Here is a 19,602-nt window from a genome sequence, read left to right on the forward strand (position 1 = left end):
ACATTCCTTGTTGGTGTATTCATATATAATATTTTAAAAGCATATACATGCATTGGTTATGGTAGATCCGTGACAACTGCAGTATGTCGTTCAAAATACAGGGTACTGTAGAGATATTGCCTATATGACTTTGGCTATTTAAAGAGGAACTGTAGTCTGCTCATATCATTTTTGATAAAAACATCTTTGCCATTCTGAAGCTTCCCTCCAACCACTTTGCATATTATTTTATATACACTGTGCCACAACCTGTCTGCACACAACCTTGCTGAGGCAAAACAAGGGCAGCCAGGACACTCGTTGAAGCTGTGCCCTGCACAAGGTAAACGCTGCAGGTGCTGTAACAAACTAAACCTCTTTTCGAAATGTTGCCATTCCACTCCAAGCACAACTGTTCGTAACACAAAGCAGGCGGATCAGGAGCCTCATGACATGCAGATTTCTACAATCGGAAAGGATCAGGCAAATTTTAAACTTTGTCACTGTGTAATTGCTAGTGTCAAAATACTGCTGCTGTTAGATACAGGAGCAATGATTTCTATTTTGAAAGCTGCAACTTATGATGCCAATTTGCATTATTACTCAATCCAGGAACACTGACTACCTTAAAGGGCTACAGCAAAATCCAAATTTCAGTGTTGGGCAAAGAAACATTACTTGTTTCACATAAAAACAAGCATTTGGGCAGTTTTGCATCTTTTGTCCCTAAGTGTTGAGCCAACCTATTAGCAGTGGTGTACCAACAGGGGGGCGAGCCCGGGTGCCACACATTTGGAGGGGTGTCAGGCCAGCTCTGCTAAGGGGTGTCAGCAGAGCTGAGACAAGGGGTGGGCAGGAGGGTGGCTGCCCTGGGCGCCATGGTTTATTGTAGGGATGGGGGTGCCCTGACCCTAACACTAAGGGGGGTGAAGTTTGGCATCTTTGCCCTGGGCGCTGGGTGACCTTGTCCTGGCACTGGGTGTGTAAATGTATGCGTAAGCTGCAAGGTCTCTTCATGGCACCCTGTGTATGCTTGCCGTCCTAAATGCTACTGAATTTATGAGCGTCTCTACAGTGTGGGCACATGCATTCAATGGATAGATGAGGGGCAAGTGGGCCTGGACAATGAACAATGCTGAGTGTATAGCAGTGGGTAGTATGTGCAGGAGAGGGGTGCAAAGTGTATGGCAGTGGGTGGTATGTGTAGGAGAGGGGTACTGAGTGTATGGGGATGGGCAGTATGTGCAGGAGAAAGGTACGGAGTGTATGGTGGTGAGTAGTATGTGCGGGAGAAGAGTGCTAAGTGTATGGCAGTGGGTTGTATGTGAAGGGAGAGGAGTGCAGAGTGTATAGCGATGGCAGTGGAATGCGGAGGGGCAGTGGAACAGGAGGGGGCAGCGGAACAGGAGGGGAGCAGTGGGACAGAAAGTGGTCAGCATCACAGGAGGTGGAGAGTGGGACAGGAGAGGGGCATGGTCACAGGATGGGGCGGCAGGACAGGAGGGGGGCAGCGTCACAGGAGGTGGGCAGAGGGACAGGAGGTAGGCAGTGGGACAAGAGGGGGGCAGCAGGACAGAAGGGGGGCAGCAGGACAAGAGGGGGACAGTGTCACAGGAGGGAAGCAGTGGGACACAAAAGGGGCAGAGGGACAGGAGGGGGGCAGCAGGACAGGAGGAGGGCAGCATCACTGGAGGGGGCAGCAGGACAGGAGGGGGGCAATGAGACAGGAGGAGAGCAGCATCACAAGAGGGTGACAGCAAGGCAGGACAGATGAAAACCTCTCAAGCATCAGGCAGTGACGGGTAGTGGGACTCGTGCAGTCCCAGTTAGGCACGTTGAGTATGGTGAGGGGGTGAAGAGGTGCTCATAAGACGGGGTGGCAGCAGTCAGGAGGCAGAGGGTTTCAGGCAGGTGTCCATCTTTCACAGCTGCTGCACTCCTTCTGCTATTCGTGAGGCTCCCAGCCTGAAAGCGGGAGTCCGCCGGGAGTTCCGCGTTTTTTTTTTTTAAAGCCAGCAGCTACAAATACTGCAGCTGCTGACTTTTAAAATAAGGACACTTACCCGCCCAGCGCGCCCGCATGCGCGAGTCGTCGCTGCGCAATAAGGATGGACCCGCTGCCTCTGGGATCTGTGTGTTTCCCAGCAGGCTGCGGGGGACTTTCGGAAAGGGGCGTAATCTACGCCCCTTTCCGCAGAGAGCTGTCCCGGAAGTGGGTGCAGATACCTGTACTGTACAGGTACCTGCACCCCCCTCCCCCCTGAAAGGTGCCAATTGTGGCGCCGGAGGGGGGGAGGATTCCAATGAGCGGAAGGTCCACTTTAGGGTGGACCTCCGCTTGAATGAAACATAACATGCCAGAGAAAGCTGAGCCAACATAGACATCCCACCACTTCAAAGAATGCGTATTGATTACCTATCAACCTCCCCCAGTCTGGGGCACCCTGTGCCTCCTGCTCACCTCCGATGCCCAGCTCCATCCTCCTCTTGCCTGCTGCCCCGTCTAATCCCCACTCTGTCCAGGTGACCGGCCTCCCCCTGCTCGCTGTGCCATTGCTGTTGGTCGGGTGTGCAGGGGATCCTTCTACACGGGTGAAGTTGCATTTTACTGCCCCCCATCTTGGCACCCTAAGGCATCCATGGGTGCAGTGTGGGTCACTGCACAGTGCCCCCGCTCCCCCCCCTGGCCCGTTGCACCAATGGATGATACACCACTGGCCCTAGTATGTGTATGTGTGTATGTGTGTATGTGAGGTAGGGAACTTAGATTATAAGCTCCTTGAGGGCAATAACTAATGTAAATGTATAATATACAAGGTCTGTACTGAAAGTAATGAAAAAGTGGGCATAACTTTTTTTTTTAACTTGAACTCAATTACAGCACATTGCTTCTGCTTGGAATCCACTATTTACCTGCAATGAAAGAAAAGTAGAAGAACAGTTACTGTCGTGGAAAAGTTACTCTACCAACATGTGAAACTTGAATGACCTATGTAAATTAATAAAAGGTTATTCCCACTTTTTCCGGCACAGCCCTCGTATAAAGCGCTACATAAATTGTCAGCATTGGATAACTACCTGTAATAAAGTACTAATTATCAGTAAGCAGACCATGCAATAACAGAAAATTTCAACAATCTAGACCATTTGCACCACTTTCCTGCAATAATGTTATGTCTTTATTACAAACACCCTCATTTGTTTTTCCTCCAATGCCCAGTAGGGTTTACACGTCAGAAGTGAGTATTGTATAATGCATAGCATGGTTCTGAGCAACAAAGTAATATTTTGTTTAGTAGAAAATAATGTACATGTGAGGCCAATAAAGATGTTATCAAACAGGTCCTTCTGAAAAAGGCATTACACAAATATTGCATTTTTATAGTTTTACAACTATACCATGTTCTTTAGCAATAATAATCAGTTCTCAGATATGGTATTCACAAGGCACTGGATAATGCATTACATTAACTGTTGAGCAATATTGCAATTATGTTTTATGTCTGTAAACCATTAAATAATTCCCCATAGCTGCAAATGTTTTCTTTTTGAAACCACTCATTAATATGAATTTTTTTTTTGTCTTTAGATGACAATATCGGTGATTGGTTTACAAGTAATTTCTAACAGATTCACCAGTAAATTATGGCATGAGTATACTACTACTAGAACCTTATAGTTGTATTCTTAGGCAAATGTTTAAAGTGGAACTAAACTGTATCTGAGCAGCACCACAAACTGAAAATGCAATTTAAAGAGATTGCAAAGGATATTATTTTATTTTTTGAAAATACCAAACATGTTATACTTACCTGCTCTGCCCAATGGTTTTGATTTCAATACTCTTTTTGTTTTCAGTACTCCTTTTCTGTGGTCCCTCACTGGCACTCCTGGCTCCTCCCCCCACAGAATGCCCACCATAGCAAGCCGCGTGCTATAGGGGCACTTGTGAGAGCTCACTCCTGATCCAGCTCTGTGTGTCCATAGACACACAGAGAGTGGCCCGGTCCTGCCTCCCGCTCCCTCATCGCTGGCTGTGATTGACAGCCACAGGAGTTGCTGTCTGTGAGGCCATGAGGAGGGACAGAGCTGAGAGAGCAAAGAGAGCTTTTGTTTTCAGGCACAGTGCTGGAACGAGATCAGGTAAGTATAGAGTATTTCACGCCTAATATACACCCACATACACACAAGCGTAATTCTGCTCAAGCTTGGCTTGCATACACACGGTCACACAAAAGATCTCTGAACTTTCGAACCTTCAATAATGCAGTGACATACAACACTACGACAACCCAAGAAAATTAAGTTCAATGCTTCCGAGCATGTGTTGAATTGTTTCCGAGCATGCATGTTTTTTTGCGTGTCAGAATTGCATAGAGGCTAATGGGATTTCCGATAGGAACTTTTTCTGACAGAAAAATAGAGAACCTGCTCTCAATCTTTTGCTGGCAGAAATTCCGCCAGCAAAAGTCTGATGGAGCATACACACAGTCGGAATTTCTGACCAAAAGCTCACATCAGACTTTTGCTGGCGGAATTTCCGCTCTTGTGTACGGGGCATAAGGGTAAAACAAATGTTAGCGCCTAAGCACAATTTTTCAATTTTGACATGTGTTAGTAAAACTGTATGTAATGCAGGGGTTGTGACACAGTTATCATGCTAAGTGATGTGATGTTCTTTAAATAAGAGTTTAGCTCCCTTTAGTGTCCTTTTGATGTTAAAGCTGTTGGAACTTTTATTACAATTCTTGAGCAGCGCTACAAAGCATTAAGGGTAATGTAGTTCAATGTTCAAGTGGCTCATGTGCTTAACTCAGTCAAGGAACTACTGACCCACAATGCACAATTCACTTACCCACAAGGCCAAGCCACAGAACAGCCTGCTGGGTAAGCAAATAAAAGGGACAGGCGTGGCATGTTTTCTCTCTCTCCGGACGCCATTCAACACACAGCAGGAGGTCTGTGTGTGGGCCCTGGGCTGGGAACGCCTGGGGCCAAAAGCGGAGAGCGGATCGCCCACCTCAGAGGGATCCTTGTGGACAACCCTGCTGATTGAGAAGGAGGATTGGTCTGCGTTTCAGAACATTAAAAAGCCTGCCTGAAGTAAGGTCTGTGTGTGACCGATGGACTGCGGCCTGGAAGGCGTGGAGTGGAATTGTTTGGCCTCTGGGAAGTTCCAGAGCACAGTCAGGAGGACCAGCGTGTGGATGGACCGGGGGATCCAGCATTTCTAAAGGTCTAAATGTTACCTGCAGTAGAGTTACATCGGTCATCAGAAGGAATGGTGCGATGTAACAGCGCTAGCTCGGATTGGGACTGAGAAACCAGGAAAGGAGCCTTGCAAGCATCTGGGTCTGTTGTGGTGAGTGGGCACTTGCCCAGATCAATATGGTGTACTGTTGTCATGTTACTTTGTTACAGACTGCTGGTGGGACTTGTGGTCCCACAGAAGTATTCTCATTCATCCATAGCCTGCATACAGTGGAGTTTCAGGGTTGTCTCCTCTGTGCTATAAAGTTAATGCTGCATTGCCTCCACTGCTAAGGAGAAAGTATTACAAGTACCTTCTGTTTGAAAGTGCATCACTTATCATACAGTCTGCTATCTACTTGTTTCCTACCTGGATTTACAAATACTGCAGTCTAATACCTTGAGCTAGCTGAAGAGGAAGAAGACAAGAGACTTTGTCATTTGCTATAAAACAGCACAAATTCAGTTTGCAGAGTGAACAGTGTATTGCAACCTAGGGGGAGCCCTTGAGTATATGATACAAAGTTATATTGTATTGTGCTGTTGTATGTTCATAGCCTTGTGCTGCAGAATTGGTATGTGTGTGCTCAGAGGTTTCAGTGGGAAGGTGCCCAATATAGCTGCTGATTGGTATTGGGTACCTGTCCCACTGTGCACCTGTTTGCATACAATATCAATGGTGATCCTTGAACACAGTTTCACATTTACATTGACTGTTATATTGCCATTTACTGTCTCTGAGTTATCACACTGTTAATTGTGTTAAACTTTTACCACATTAAACTTTCAGATGGTTAATTGATACCCTTTGTGAGATTCTATGTATTATTACAGCTGGTGAAGTGGCGAGTACCAAGGTGATGGTAAATATACAGTACAGTGTGTTATTAATATGGTGTTTCTTTTTACCATTGGGTCTTACACTAACATTATCACACAGGCATGCCAGAGGGGTTGAGTCTGTTCTTGGGGTTGATAGGCAGAGTACAGGATTAAGTATAAAGGAGCAGCTCCTTCAGGGTGAGTGCTACATGTACATAATCATCACAACTACTATGTGCACCCAGGAGACTTATACCTTGTTTTTTTTTTCAGGAGAAATTGGGCTTTCATTTGGTGTTAAATGGTAGTGGATATCTCCTGATTTATTTTTTTTATTATAGGAAAACTAGCCCAAAATAGTTAAAACAAACAACTTTTTTAAAATCTAGCTGCATATTTTGTGTTACTACCATAACCTACCACCAAAGAGCAATCCAAAATAAATTTTCTGGCTCCTGACAATCACAATGATACCACATATGTGTATGTTAGTTGTTGTATGTACCCGTAGTACAGCCCACAAACAATAGTGCGCATTTTGCTTTTTCTATTTTAATGTGACACACTGACGCTAACGGAACACAGATAACAATTAAAAAAATGATGAAAAAAAATACTGCCCAAAATATACTGACCATGACCGGAGACCCTGACCTTCACCCTTGGCCCTTACTTGACGCAAATACTAACCCTGGCACTGACCTAGTTCAAACCTTCTTCTAGCCATTTTTTATTTATTTTTGTATCTCTCTCCTCCATTCGCAAAGAGAGCAACACAGGGGCGGGCTTCACAGTGCCTGATCACTGTGATAGCCAATGAGAGGGTATCACAGCAATCAAGTGACCCAGAACTGTTACCAATTGTTAGTACGGGACCCGGGACACTGTGTGACACACCCCCAGCACAAAGACAGATACATATATATGTGGCCCTGCAGCAAAAAGCCCAGTCCAATGGGGTCCTATATAGGCGTTCTGTCGGTGTGGTGGGGGTTAAGTAGGGAATGCATTCAGGTAAAAAAAAAACCTTCAGCCTTTAAAACCACTTTAATTCATTTTTGATATTCAGAGCAAACTCACCCATCTATGTCTCTATGCTTTATTTTCTTGAGAAATCAATTTCAAAAACACCCCCTAGCGTTTCTAACTGCAGTCATCTTGAGTAGGGGTAGATGATTCATGTAGCATTTGCTTCATGAAATCCATCTGCCCTTAGCTCAGGCATGCAGGCAGAAGGGTGTGCTTAGCTGAGGAAGCCCCTTCCCCACACCTCCAGATTAAATTGAAAAAAATGTAATGAAGATTCCTGGGATATATTACATAATATTGGCGTAGATCACAAGCCAGGGAGGAACTGAAGAAATTTAAAAAAAAGTTTAAAAAAGTAAATATAATATACCTTCCTATCGATTTACTAATCCAAATAACATTAATTGACCAAATATGGTCATGTGGCTGGTGGTCTGCTATCATGTGACAGTTTCTCATGACTTTGGATGGAAATGAGTTCGGCCTGAACCTTAGCTCATCCTCATACTTACCAAGTTCTTGAATTGGGAAAGAGGGACATCTATTAGTAAAAGGTAGGTAGGCAAAGGCCACAGCCCCATCACATGGAGATTTAATACACAAAAAAATGATGGGTAAACCCACAAGTGATTTTTTTTTAGATTTTTTTACCATTACTATTCCTTTATACCAGCTTTTTAAATGTACAAATGCAACAATTTAGAAATTGGATGAAAGGTTTAGAATTGTTCTGATAGATAAATAGTGTTTTTTTATACATCAAACCAAAATGAGGGGCAAATGAGGACAGAGGGACTTTGTTACAAAAATGAATACTGATTATTACAGAAAGCCATAACAAGCTTTCAGGGTGTACCCTCTTCTTCTATGGTCCAAGTACTGTTTGGACCTTAGAAGAAGGGAATATACCCCAAAAACTTGTCCTGAAAATTTTAATGCATGTGAAAATAAAAAAAAGTACCACGGAGTGCCAAGGACAAGTTGTTGTTTTTTTTGGAAGTGCACTAATATGGTTACAATCACCTCTTTACAGAAAAACAAAAATGATAAATGAAAAGTTAATTTAAAAAAATGTGTGGAATTAAAAATAAATTAGTGGAATTTCAGCCAAATACTGTCTATACTTACAATGATACCCCCCCCCCCCCCCCCCATACCTATCCTGCATAACTCATGTAAAAAAGTAAAAAAAAAATGTACTTTTTTTTTAGTCCACTCCAGTGGCAAATGAGCCCCTGTATCTGTGATTGGCAGCTGCAAGGGAGAGGAGCTGTGATGGCACCCATAGGCTCCCATGTCCCAGCTGTTGTCAGTGCTCCCTCGTCTCCCCTACAGCCTCTTCTCAAGGATACAGGGATCACATGACCTGACCAGAGCAGCCTTAATATAGGTAATTATACAAAAAGACAGTTTACACAAAACACTAGTAGATTTTCAAACAAAAAATTGTACGAAAATTCTCAATACATTTTACGGTTTGACAAATATCTTTTAAGAGTTCACAATTTCATTGAGTTTAATATTTGATTTTTGGAACAAGTGGATTTTACCAAGCGAAAAATCAAACACCGTTAGAAATTTTTGTTCTAGAAACATTTTCCATCCCGGCCCTACCAACAATTAGAAAACTGAACGAACATTCTTACAATAAAAACTTTCTAAGGAACTTCTACTAGTGTTTATGCAGCTTTAGTCTCCTATGAACCATCATTGTAATTTTACAATTGTTTTTTCTCAGAGACATCTTGATTGCCTTTTTCTGCTTCCTACTGTTAGGCCACATTTGGTAGTGTAAATATTGTTTGCATGGAGACTATATTCTGCTAACAAATGATGACAAAGTTATATATTGGCTTATCTGAAAATTGTATATACTTAAACCAAAAAATATAAAGCTGCGCTAAAACTTATAAAGTGCAAAAATGATATTGTGACATATTGAATCCTAATATCAGATACTAAACAGTGTATATAACCAAAAAATGTGCAAAAAAATACTCAAAATTAAAACACATAAAAAGTCCAAGGGGAAGAGAAACGCAAAGAAATAAATTCAGTCCATTGAAGTGACTCTTTAAAACACCCTTCAGATGTATAGCAGGTGCGCCCAGAGAGAGAGTTTTATCCACCACCAAATTCAGTATATACTTGTCTTGTCAAAACTTGCCGATTTATAATATAAGCACTTAAAAAGAAAATATTGCATTCAAACTTACTGTACATGCCGAGTGTCTAGTTTTTGTTATACTACTGTTCCTCTTCAGTACCCGGGCATTCTGCTGGGTGATAAACAATTCTGAGTGACTGATGGTATCAAGATTCCTAGTAGACCTTAAATGTCCAATTCAACTGGGGTTTCCTGCATTACACCAGATCGGTCAAAAACGAAGTCAATTTAATTAAACACCTAAAGAGAGAACAAGCTTTAATGCATATTTTATGTACAGTTCTTTCAACTTCATGAATATTGCAACATGCTAACATTTTCCAGTAAATAACATTCTACTACATGTGGGTGAAACCAGACACATTTTAAAAAGCCATATACAAGACCACAGGGGTGCAGTTACAAAACGTATTAGGTCAAATCCTATTGTCCCAACACCTCCAGGGCTAAGTAATGGGTATTACATTTCAGATGGTGAGTCACTTAATGTGTATGGAAACCCTAACAATGAACTTTCCTTATCCCCCACTCACACTCACCTCCTATGGTTAGTTAAATAAAACATGTTTTATATACTGTATATACATATATATATTCCACTTATGAACTTGAAGAAGGCGGCAGTTGCCTGAAACTCTAAAGCCTAAAAATCTGATTTTCTGGAGATTTTTGTCTTCAGATTTACCAAAACCATGTAGTGCAAGGGCCTGCCTGATTGCATACAAATTGAAACTCCTAAGGTTTGACCTCATATTATATGGTTTTGGTAAATCTGAAGACAAAAATCAGCAGAAAATCTGATAGTGTGCATGGGGCTTTATATGGAATTTTGAAGAAAGAAGCAGAGAGACTGATGCCCCATTCCATTCATTTGTTGGATTATACATAAAGCGGTATGTGGGAGTCTGCTGGATGTTGCACAATGGATACTAAATATTTGTGACACATTCAACTTACCTTTGCTGATATAAACCGATCAGCTGAAACATTATAACCACTGACCTAATATTGAGTAGTTTTCCCTTTTACCACCAAAACAGCCCTGTACCATTGAAGCATGACCACCACTAGACAAAGCATCACATTGCCTCCGCTGGCTTGCCTTTTTCCCATAGTGCATCCTGATGCCATCTCTTCTCCAGGAAAGCGATTCAAGCACTTGACCATCCGCATGATGTAAATGAAAACGTGATTCATCAGACCAGGCCACCTTCTTACTTTACTCAATGGTCATGTTCTGATGCTCATGTACCTATTGTGGGTGCTTTTGGCTGTAGACACGGGTCAGCATGGGCACCCTGACCGGTCTGCAGCTATGCAGCCCCATACACCACCTGCTGCGATACACTGTGTGTTGTGACACCTTTCTACTGGAACCAGCATTAACTTTTTCAACAATATGAACTATAGTAGCTCTTTTATTGGGTACGGACTACATGGGCCTTCATTCCCCACCTGCATCGATGAGCCTTGGCCACCCATGACACTGTCACCATTTGGCTGGTTTTCCTTCCTTTGACCACTTTTGGTAGGTCCTGACCACTGTAGACCAGAAACAGCCCACAAGAGCTGCAGTTTTAGTGTATAGTGAGTGTTGTCACCATAGGACAGGAAATGTCAATGCATGTCCCTTCTGCAATAAAATACGTTTTCTGCAGAATGCACACTGTTTATATAGTTTACATTTCAGCACATTGCCTGTATGTCTGGGATGACTGCACTTCTGCGCATGCAGGAGAGCAGGTGACATTAGCTGGCACAGGTGATATCATCCCACACCAGCCAATCAACATGCGTGAAGACTGGCACCTGGAAGAAGATGCTGACACTGGCGAGGGAATATGTTTAGACTACTGAAGAAAAAGTGAGTAACGCTGAGTTCAGTTTTGCACACACGTCACAAACCAGTGGTTCTAACCTTAGGGAGACCAGGGCTGGCGAATTCTTGCTAAACCTTCCATATCCCAACATGGCCGTGATCAATGGCAGATGAGGGCTTGGTTAATTCTTCCAAAACCTTCTATGTCCCAACATAGCCGTAGATCATGACTGACCTGTTGCCAACCCTCATTAACCTTCTGTCAGGAAATGTTCCATCCGCTGATAATATCTGTCTTTTGGCGTGCAGTACTGAGGTCCACCAGCAGGTGTCTCCTGTCAGTTTTGAACTGTCAGGAGAGCTTTTCCCTGCTGATGCTATATCATATTTGGGCTGTAGTACTGGCATCCACCAGCGGATGGATCCTGGCAGTATGGAGCAGGCAGCACCTCCTGCAGTCAGGTGTCACTTGAGGCCAATCACAGGCCTATAAATAGCTGGCAAGCACTCATATGTTTGCCTTGGTATTGTTCCTTTTGCCCTGACCTGCTGCTTGCGATCCTGAGCCTGGTTCTGAACCTGTTCCTGTGCCCTGAACCTGTAACCTGTGGTTCTGATCCTGTTTCCCTGTCCTGGTCCCTACCCTGTCCCACCTGTTATCATCATCCCTGACCTGCAGTCTGATCCGTCCATCCTCTCCCTGTCCTGTGTTCCTTACCCCATCTGCTGATCTCCCCATGTATGACCTTGGCCTGGCTTGTGTCTCTGATTCTGGACTGCCCTTGTTTATTTGCTGATCCTCTGTGTATGACCCTGGCCTGCCTATCGTTTACGATCCTAGTATTTCCCATTTATTGTACATATCTGTCTGTTGTTGTTTGGGAGTCTCTGTTGGTTGATTTATTGCACTGTGTGGTTGTATTTATATTATTCACTTTCCTTAATAAATCATATTTCACTTATACACGTTTGGGTTTCCTCTGTTGCAGTCCACACAGTTCTGGTCTTATCTGATACATGACACCTTCCCTATTCTATTTATAACAGACAAAAAAATGTTTTGGGCTAGAAATACACTTTAAATCCAATCCATTACTTATTATTATCAGCTATAGGTCTTATCCATTAAAACTAAAGAAAATAAAAAAGCAGGATTGCAGTTGTATCCTACAATGACCAATCAAATTCTTGTTTAATGTTTCCATTAAAAACAAACAGTGACCATGGGTGGATACATATTTTCTGCCTAATTTTGACAAATCTCTGCTAAAACCCTAGCTGATTACTGCAGGCCTTATATGCCTCTATTTCTTACTGAAGTGTAGAGTGCTGACCGACCATTGAGAGACCCCTGGTCCCTGGCCTCCTTCGGGCTAATGAGAACCTCCGGGGCCAGAGATAGCTGACATCCTTCTCTATATGGTGGGTTGTGAGGCATAGTATGTGCAAAGTAGTTAGATTCATTGGGCGCCAGACACTTCTTGAATGCAAAAGAGATTTTATTTCTCTTAACAGAACTTTGGGAGAGAGGGATAGGGCCAGAAAACCCTTAGGTAGTTGCAAGATTAATTAGCAGACTCTGAGACTTCTAAAGGAAGACAGCCATGCAGGGAAAGGCATTCAGCGAGACGCTACATCTGCATGTGCACAAATGCTGTCTCTTATGGCAACAGTCTTTAACACTTTAACAGTTCTTTCACTTCCACTACAATCACTTCTTGTAGTTCTTCAGCCCACTGAGCTCCCAGTCTCTCACTAGACTAAACAATTCACTGCCACTGAATCCCTTGAGCTTCTCCAATCTTAAAGTTGGGACAAAGTTTTATCTTCCTCAAGCATCACCCCCGCCTCTCTGCTGAGTCCCTAGCTTGGCACTCAAGACACTTATCAAGTCTCACCCCACTGGCCTGCTTGGTCCCTGGCTTGACACACAAGGCTGCTCTGCAAACGTCACCTTCGCCGGCTGGGTCCCTGACTTGATAACCGCTGAAGTTTCCCGATTCTTCACCGTCCCAAGTTGGTGAAAATACTCCTCTGGTACTTGCTTCAGCTACTCACTGTGGTCCCTGGTAATAAGGTGGTTGGTTCTTTATTGGCGACAGCTTCCCCTCTACCTCTGACCATGATAGGTTCTCTACCTCTGACCATGATAGTTTCAGAACCGTCCCTTCTGGTTGGACTGCAAGCCGCAATTCCAACCCTGCGATGCTTTCTTGCTTCTGGATAGGCCCTCAGACAGCCTAGCAGCCAGATGTGCCCAGAATAGGCCCAAACTCTGGCCTAGCAGCACAGGAAAAACAACACATGTCCACCCAGACAGCCACACAGAACAGTGTTCACCAGACTCCACCCAAATATATATGTTCTCCCAGCAGGCCAAGGGATTTAAGAAAACCCCTGCCCATTGGCTGGAATACCCCATACAGTATACCCATAATCTGACCTTGCATTGCCCTTCTCATATCTAATGCTACCAGCTACCCTGCCACCTAGCGGCAAAAGAAAGAAGTGCAGCAATTACAGACTTAGAGTGAAATCAATTGATCCTCAACAATTAGCCAAGGTAAATTTAAGAGCAACTATGCCTAAACACCTGGATGCTACATTAGTAAACAGAGTCCACCTGTGTGTATTTTAATCTCAGTATAAATACAGCTGTTCTGTAAAGCCCTTAGAGGTTTGTTAGAGAATCTTATTGAACAAACAGCATCATGAAGGAAGAACACACCAGACAGGTCAGGGATAAAGTTGTAGAGAAGTTTAAAGCAGGGTTAGGTTATAAAAAAATATCCCAAGCTTTTTAACATCTCACAGAGCACTGTTCAATCCACCATATGAAAATGGAAAGAGTATGGCACAACTGCAAACCTACCAACACATGGCATTCCACCTAAACTGACAAGCCGGGAAAGGAGAGCATTAATCAGAGAAGAAGCCAAGAGGCCCATGGTAACTCTGGAGGAGCTGTAGAGATCCACAGCTCAGATGGGAGAATTTGTCCACAGGACAACTATTAGTCATTCACTCCACAAATCTGGCCTTTATGGAAGAGTGGCGAGAAGAAAGCCATCATTAAAAGAAAGCCATAAGAAGTCCGATTTACAGAAGCCATGTGGGGGACACAACAAACGCGTGTAAGAAGGTGCTCTGGTCAGATGAGACCAAAATTGAACTTTTTGGCCTAAAAGAAAAACCGCTATGTGTGGCTGAAAACTAACACTGCACATCACCTTGAACACACCATCCCCATCATGAAACATGGTTGTGGCAGCACCATGTTGTGGGTATGATTTTCTTCAGCAGGGACATGCAATCTGGTTAGAGTTGATGGGAAGATGGATGGAGCCAAATACAAGGCAATCTGAGAAGAAAACCTGTTAGCCCTTGTACACGCGATCGGAGATTCCGACGGAATGTGTCCTATCGGACCGTTTTGTCGGATAATCCGACTGTGTGTGGTATGCATCGGACTGTTTCCGTTGGAATATCCGTCGGACCCAATTTTCCAACTTGTTGGAAATATTTTCTGACAAACTGGTCCAATCAGACATACTCCGATCATGTGTAGAGAATTCTGATCGGACAAAGTGCCACGCATGCTCAGATCAAATTCCTACATCAAAGCTATTGGCTGCTAGCGTGAACGTAGTCCCGTCGTAACGAAATAACGTCATCACGTTCTGAACGATCGGATTTTCTGACAACTTGGTCCGACCGTGTGTATGCAACAGTTCCGGACACAATCCGTCGGACAAAATCCGTCGGACAAAATCCAACAGATTTGGTTGGCAGAATGTCCGACCGTGTGTACAGGGGCTTAGAGTCTGAAAACGTTTTGAGACTGGGGACAACAGGACAACGACCCTAAACATACAGCCAGAGCTACAATGGAATGGTTTAGATCAAAGCATATTGATGTGTTAGGATGGTTAATTCCAGACCTAAATCCAATTGAGAATCTGTGGCAAGACTTGAAAATTGCTGTTCACAGACGCTTTGCATCCAATCTGATAGAGCTTGAGCTATTTTGCAAAGAAGAATGGGCAAAAATGTCACTCTAGATGTGCAAAGCTGGTAGAGACATACCCAAACAGACTTGTAGATGTAATTTCAATGAAAGGTGGTTCTACAAAGTATTGACCAGGGTGGCTAAATACAAATGCACGCCACACTTTTCACATATTTATTTGTATTTATTTATTATTATTATTTGTAAAACATTTTGAAAAACATTTATCATTTTCCATCCACTTTTTTAAATGAATTTCTATCTTTTGGTTGTAACATAACAAAATGGAAAACGTCAAGGGGAGTGAATAGTTTTTCAAGGCACTGTATACACAAAATATGTTTATTTTTATGAAAAACAAAAGCATCAGGAACTTGGGGGCTCCCACCACACTAAATGTCCCCCTGGAAGGAAACAATTAATCAATAGGAAGGGAAAAATGGGAACAGCAAAATCCAGAGTAGCTTTAGCAGGAGCAACTGGAGGAATCAAATGAATAAAAAAATAAAAAAGGATCATCCCCCCGGAACTGGAGTACTCTGATAGCAATTGGGCAGGAGCTCATTGTGGAAAATTGAGTTAAAGGGATCTGAGTCTGCATCTAAGTATGTTGGGTGAATGGGCACTCCACTACATTACTACGCAGTTGAAATGCTATAGACAGTGTTGATAGGGAAATCTCTCCATTGGTAGCGGCTATACGGCTATAATCACATGCAAATCTGGCAGGCTGGTTGCCCCCCAATTTGATCGATCGATCAACTTAGTACATTCAGCCTGCTCTTACATGATTTGAATCTTGCTCAGTTCAGCAGGAACCAGACGAGGTTCACACCATCTATGGCCAGCCTTACTAGTTGTTTTGGGCAGTGTTTACACTCTCCTTTGTCCTTTCTTGGCTTTTGGTAAAAAAAAAAAAAAAAAGTTTTTTCCTGGTGCCTCCATGGTACCTACGACAAGCTCTGCCTTGGCTCCTCCTTCAGGATCAGTCAATATTATGCAAAGTAGGGGGAATAATACTGCGCTATACCAAAAAGAAATAGAGAAAATTACTTTCTATTGCAGCTAACACTGAAACATACAAAGTCAAACACATTTGGGGAAACATGTGTAGCGCTAAAACACTTAGGATCATAAAATAAATATACCCAGAAGAAATAGAAACAAAACATGCAATTGTGCACAATATTCAATAAAAATCCAGTGAACAGTGATGAAACTAATTCGTGAAAGTCTCTCTTTGAGGACTCGAATGTAGATAGAAATGTATAAATGATGTCTCAAAGACGATAAATACAGAGGGATATGTTGCTTGGATCCCGGGGTACTATAGACACACAATGAGGTACTCTTGCCAACAATGGTGGACGCACAAACCATATGGCAGTGAGTCAAATACACTTATGGTTTTCCCGTTGGATGTAGCAGTGAAGTCCTGGTCAAAAGGGCACACTGTGAAGATGTAGACACATGGCCAAGAATTTTCTTCGGCTCATCCGGGGTCTCCAACTCCAACTCATGGACGATCACAGATGATGGAATATAATGTAAAAAATAGGAGAAAAAAGCTCCATATGGAGCAAATCAACCAAAATGCTTTATTGGGATATTTTCTCACAATGAAGGAAACATGAAAAAGGAACAATAGTCCAAAAAAGATATGGTGGCATAAAAAACATTAAAAAAGCAATGTGGGAATCTCAAATAAGCAGCCCTACGCATTTTGACACAAATGGTCTTCAACAGGGGCATCATTTGGCTCCCCACATTGCTGTAATATTTATACATAATATAAAATGGAAGAAAAAACAAAAATACCGCCCCCAAAAACAAAGAACCGGAAGTTCTGGTCCGGCGTGCATTCCAAGCCTCCATTTATGCGAGTAACTTCCGGGAGGGCGCCCAAACCAAAACACCAGTTTTCTTTGTTAACGTAATGCATCCCCTATTTAAATACAATCGAAAATACCCATGGCCTTCTGATCTATTTACATAAATCACCCACCCGCTAGCAAATGATTGAAAAGCAGAAAAAGGTACAGGCGCCATCAGTGTGCTCCACAACTATCACAACAATCGGAGAGATGGAGTGCAGCGTCATTTTCGGTATCGGCCGTCAGGGGAAAAAGACGAATCGTCACATCTGGGGCTCTGCGTTCCAAGCCTCCGCTGGAAGGCGAAATGTCAGAACACAGCCCCATTTCCGGAAGCCCTATCTGGAAGGAAGGACGCGACATCATCCCCAATATGGCCCAGGGATCACATGACATCCAATCCACCAATGAAAAAGGCGGTGTACCCAACTGTATTTCCAACCCAACTCGCCAGTCATGACAAGCGGGAGGCATTACCACCAGGTCGGGGTGGGATCACCAATGGAAAATATTGCGAGTATTTTTAAGCTCTGCAGGACTCACCCCTCGGGCTCAAACAAAAAATAGGGAGAGAACACAAAAGGGGGTTTATCAACCACAAAGTAAAAAGGTTTTTATCAGAGTCAACCAAAACAATTGACCTTAATAAAAAATATAAAAACTAGGGGATGCATGACCATAGGAAAGGCGTTCAAAGCACAACTTGAAATAAACTACAAGCCTACAGACATAAAAATCTTTACATAAAAGTCCATTGCATCAACTAGGAAGACAACCATCATTAAAAATAAAACTGGGTTGGCGATATAGGGGATTTTGCATGTAAAGGCAGTTCCCAAACTTGTCACCAAGCAGTATGCCTATACATGTACATATAAATTTAGACAAATAAGAATAGGATAAAATAATATACATCCCACAAGCTAATAATGTCTAAAAACAGGGGAAAAAAAACATATATTGGACACAATATGAAAACTTATTAAGGACCCAAATGAAAAAGAAAAAGGGAAAGCGATATTATTGCAAACTGAAACCCATCTAACCCCCCATGATTGTGGGGGGTACAGTCCCCTCTAAAAAGACAGTTATGGGAATGGTCTCCAATGTTTAGAAAAAAACCCTGGGGGGTAAAATCTCCCCTGCAGGAGGCTAATGGGGATATCCTACCACTCTCCGGGGATGGATTGAGACTCAAGCCTGGTTAATTAAGCAATTAATGTCCCATTCCACATTCATGCCACATGGCGAATAGCACTTGAGCTCAAATATCCAATACGCCTCGAGATGGGACACTTGCCTATGATTTGAAAATGTGTCCCTGTGGGATCCCTGTGGTGATGCTCCCGATAGTGTCGTGGGACAGTGTGTTATGTACAACCTTGTTTGATTTTAGAAATGTGTTCACTAACTCTAATAAAGTTCTAATGGTTCTACCCACTTATTGTTTTTTACATGGACACGTTATCAAGTACACTATGTACTTGGTAGCGCAAGTGGTGAAATGTCTCATGTTGTAACTATGCGTAGTTACTCAAATATCCAATACGCCTCGAGATGGGACACTTGCCTATGATTTGAAAATGTGTCCCTGTGGGATCCCTGTTGTGATACTCCCGATAGTGTCGTGGGACAGTGTGTTATGTACAACCTTGTTTGATTTTAGAAATGTGTTCACTAACTCTAATAAAGTTCTAATGGTTCTACCCACTTATTGTTTTTTACATGGACACGTTATCAAATACACTATGTACTTGGTAGCGCAAGTGGTGAAATGTTGTAACTATGCGTAGTAACAGTGGAGGAAAAAGTGGTAGATTTCTGTCAGCCACACACATTGTGTAGGCACACAGTACACTTCCTGTACGGGAAGTAACCCTTACAATCCTGAAAGAAAGAGACAGTGCTGGGAGGGTCCAAGGTATTAGGGGAAATTTAATCTCTCTGTGCTGAATAGGGGGGGATTTGTGTGCTGCCGTCTGACCAACACAAAAAAAATGAATGAGTTGATAAGCGAGGGGGGGGGGGGGGGTGCTGCCATCCGATCTGCCGTCCTATTGCCGAAAATAATAATAGAATGCTGTTGATGAGCAGGGGGCGGGGTTCTGCCATGTTTGTTCCATCTAAGAACCTAAAGAAGTGAAGTATGTGGCTCCAGAAAAACAGCAAAACAGCTCACCCACCGAACATCAGCTCAGCTTCCGCTTACTTGCTCATCTACGCATGCTGGCGCTGGACAGAGCAGACGAGTGCCAACGTCACTTCCTTGAGTGACGTCAGTAGCGCTGCTGGATGAATACCCTACACTCGCCCGGCCAGTCTATCGTGCCGGAAGCAAGCTTTTTGGAGGCAAATGAAACGCCTTGTCTGCAATCTCATGATTGCATCGACGTGGTGCTTCCAATATTGCACTGCGCCCAGCGACCGGGACACAGTGCACATAAGGACATTTTTTTTTAAAGAGACATGTTTAAATATTTTTTTTTTTTACATTTTTTTTTTACTGCCGGGGGGGGGGGCGCCCCCTATGGATGGGCTGCCACTGATGTACTTGTATAGGCATACTGCTTGGTGACAAGTTTGGGGACTGCCTTTACATGCAAAATCCCCCATATCGCCAATCCAGTGCAATTTTTAATGATAGCTGTCTTCC

General features: G+C 43.1%; 1 long non-coding RNA gene across 1 annotated transcript; it reads right to left on the reverse strand.

The window, feature by feature from the left end:
• Positions 1-2,727: 2,727 nt before the first annotated feature.
• On the reverse strand, positions 2,728-19,265 carry LOC143963763 (uncharacterized). The gene is made up of 4 exons (XR_013271036.1): positions 19,133-19,265; positions 16,026-16,099; positions 9,297-9,487; positions 2,728-2,892 (listed from the first exon to the last, which is right to left on the reverse strand). It is a non-coding gene; the product is annotated as an uncharacterized LOC143963763 (long non-coding RNA).
• Positions 19,266-19,602: the final 337 nt, after the last annotated feature.

The sequence above is a fragment of the Lithobates pipiens genome, unplaced genomic scaffold (genome assembly GCF_037356315.1).
Source record: "Lithobates pipiens isolate NorthernLeopardFrog02 unplaced genomic scaffold, aLitPip1_a1.2 Scaffold_8, whole genome shotgun sequence".
NCBI classification, from domain to species: Eukaryota; Metazoa; Chordata; class Amphibia; order Anura; family Ranidae; genus Lithobates; species Lithobates pipiens.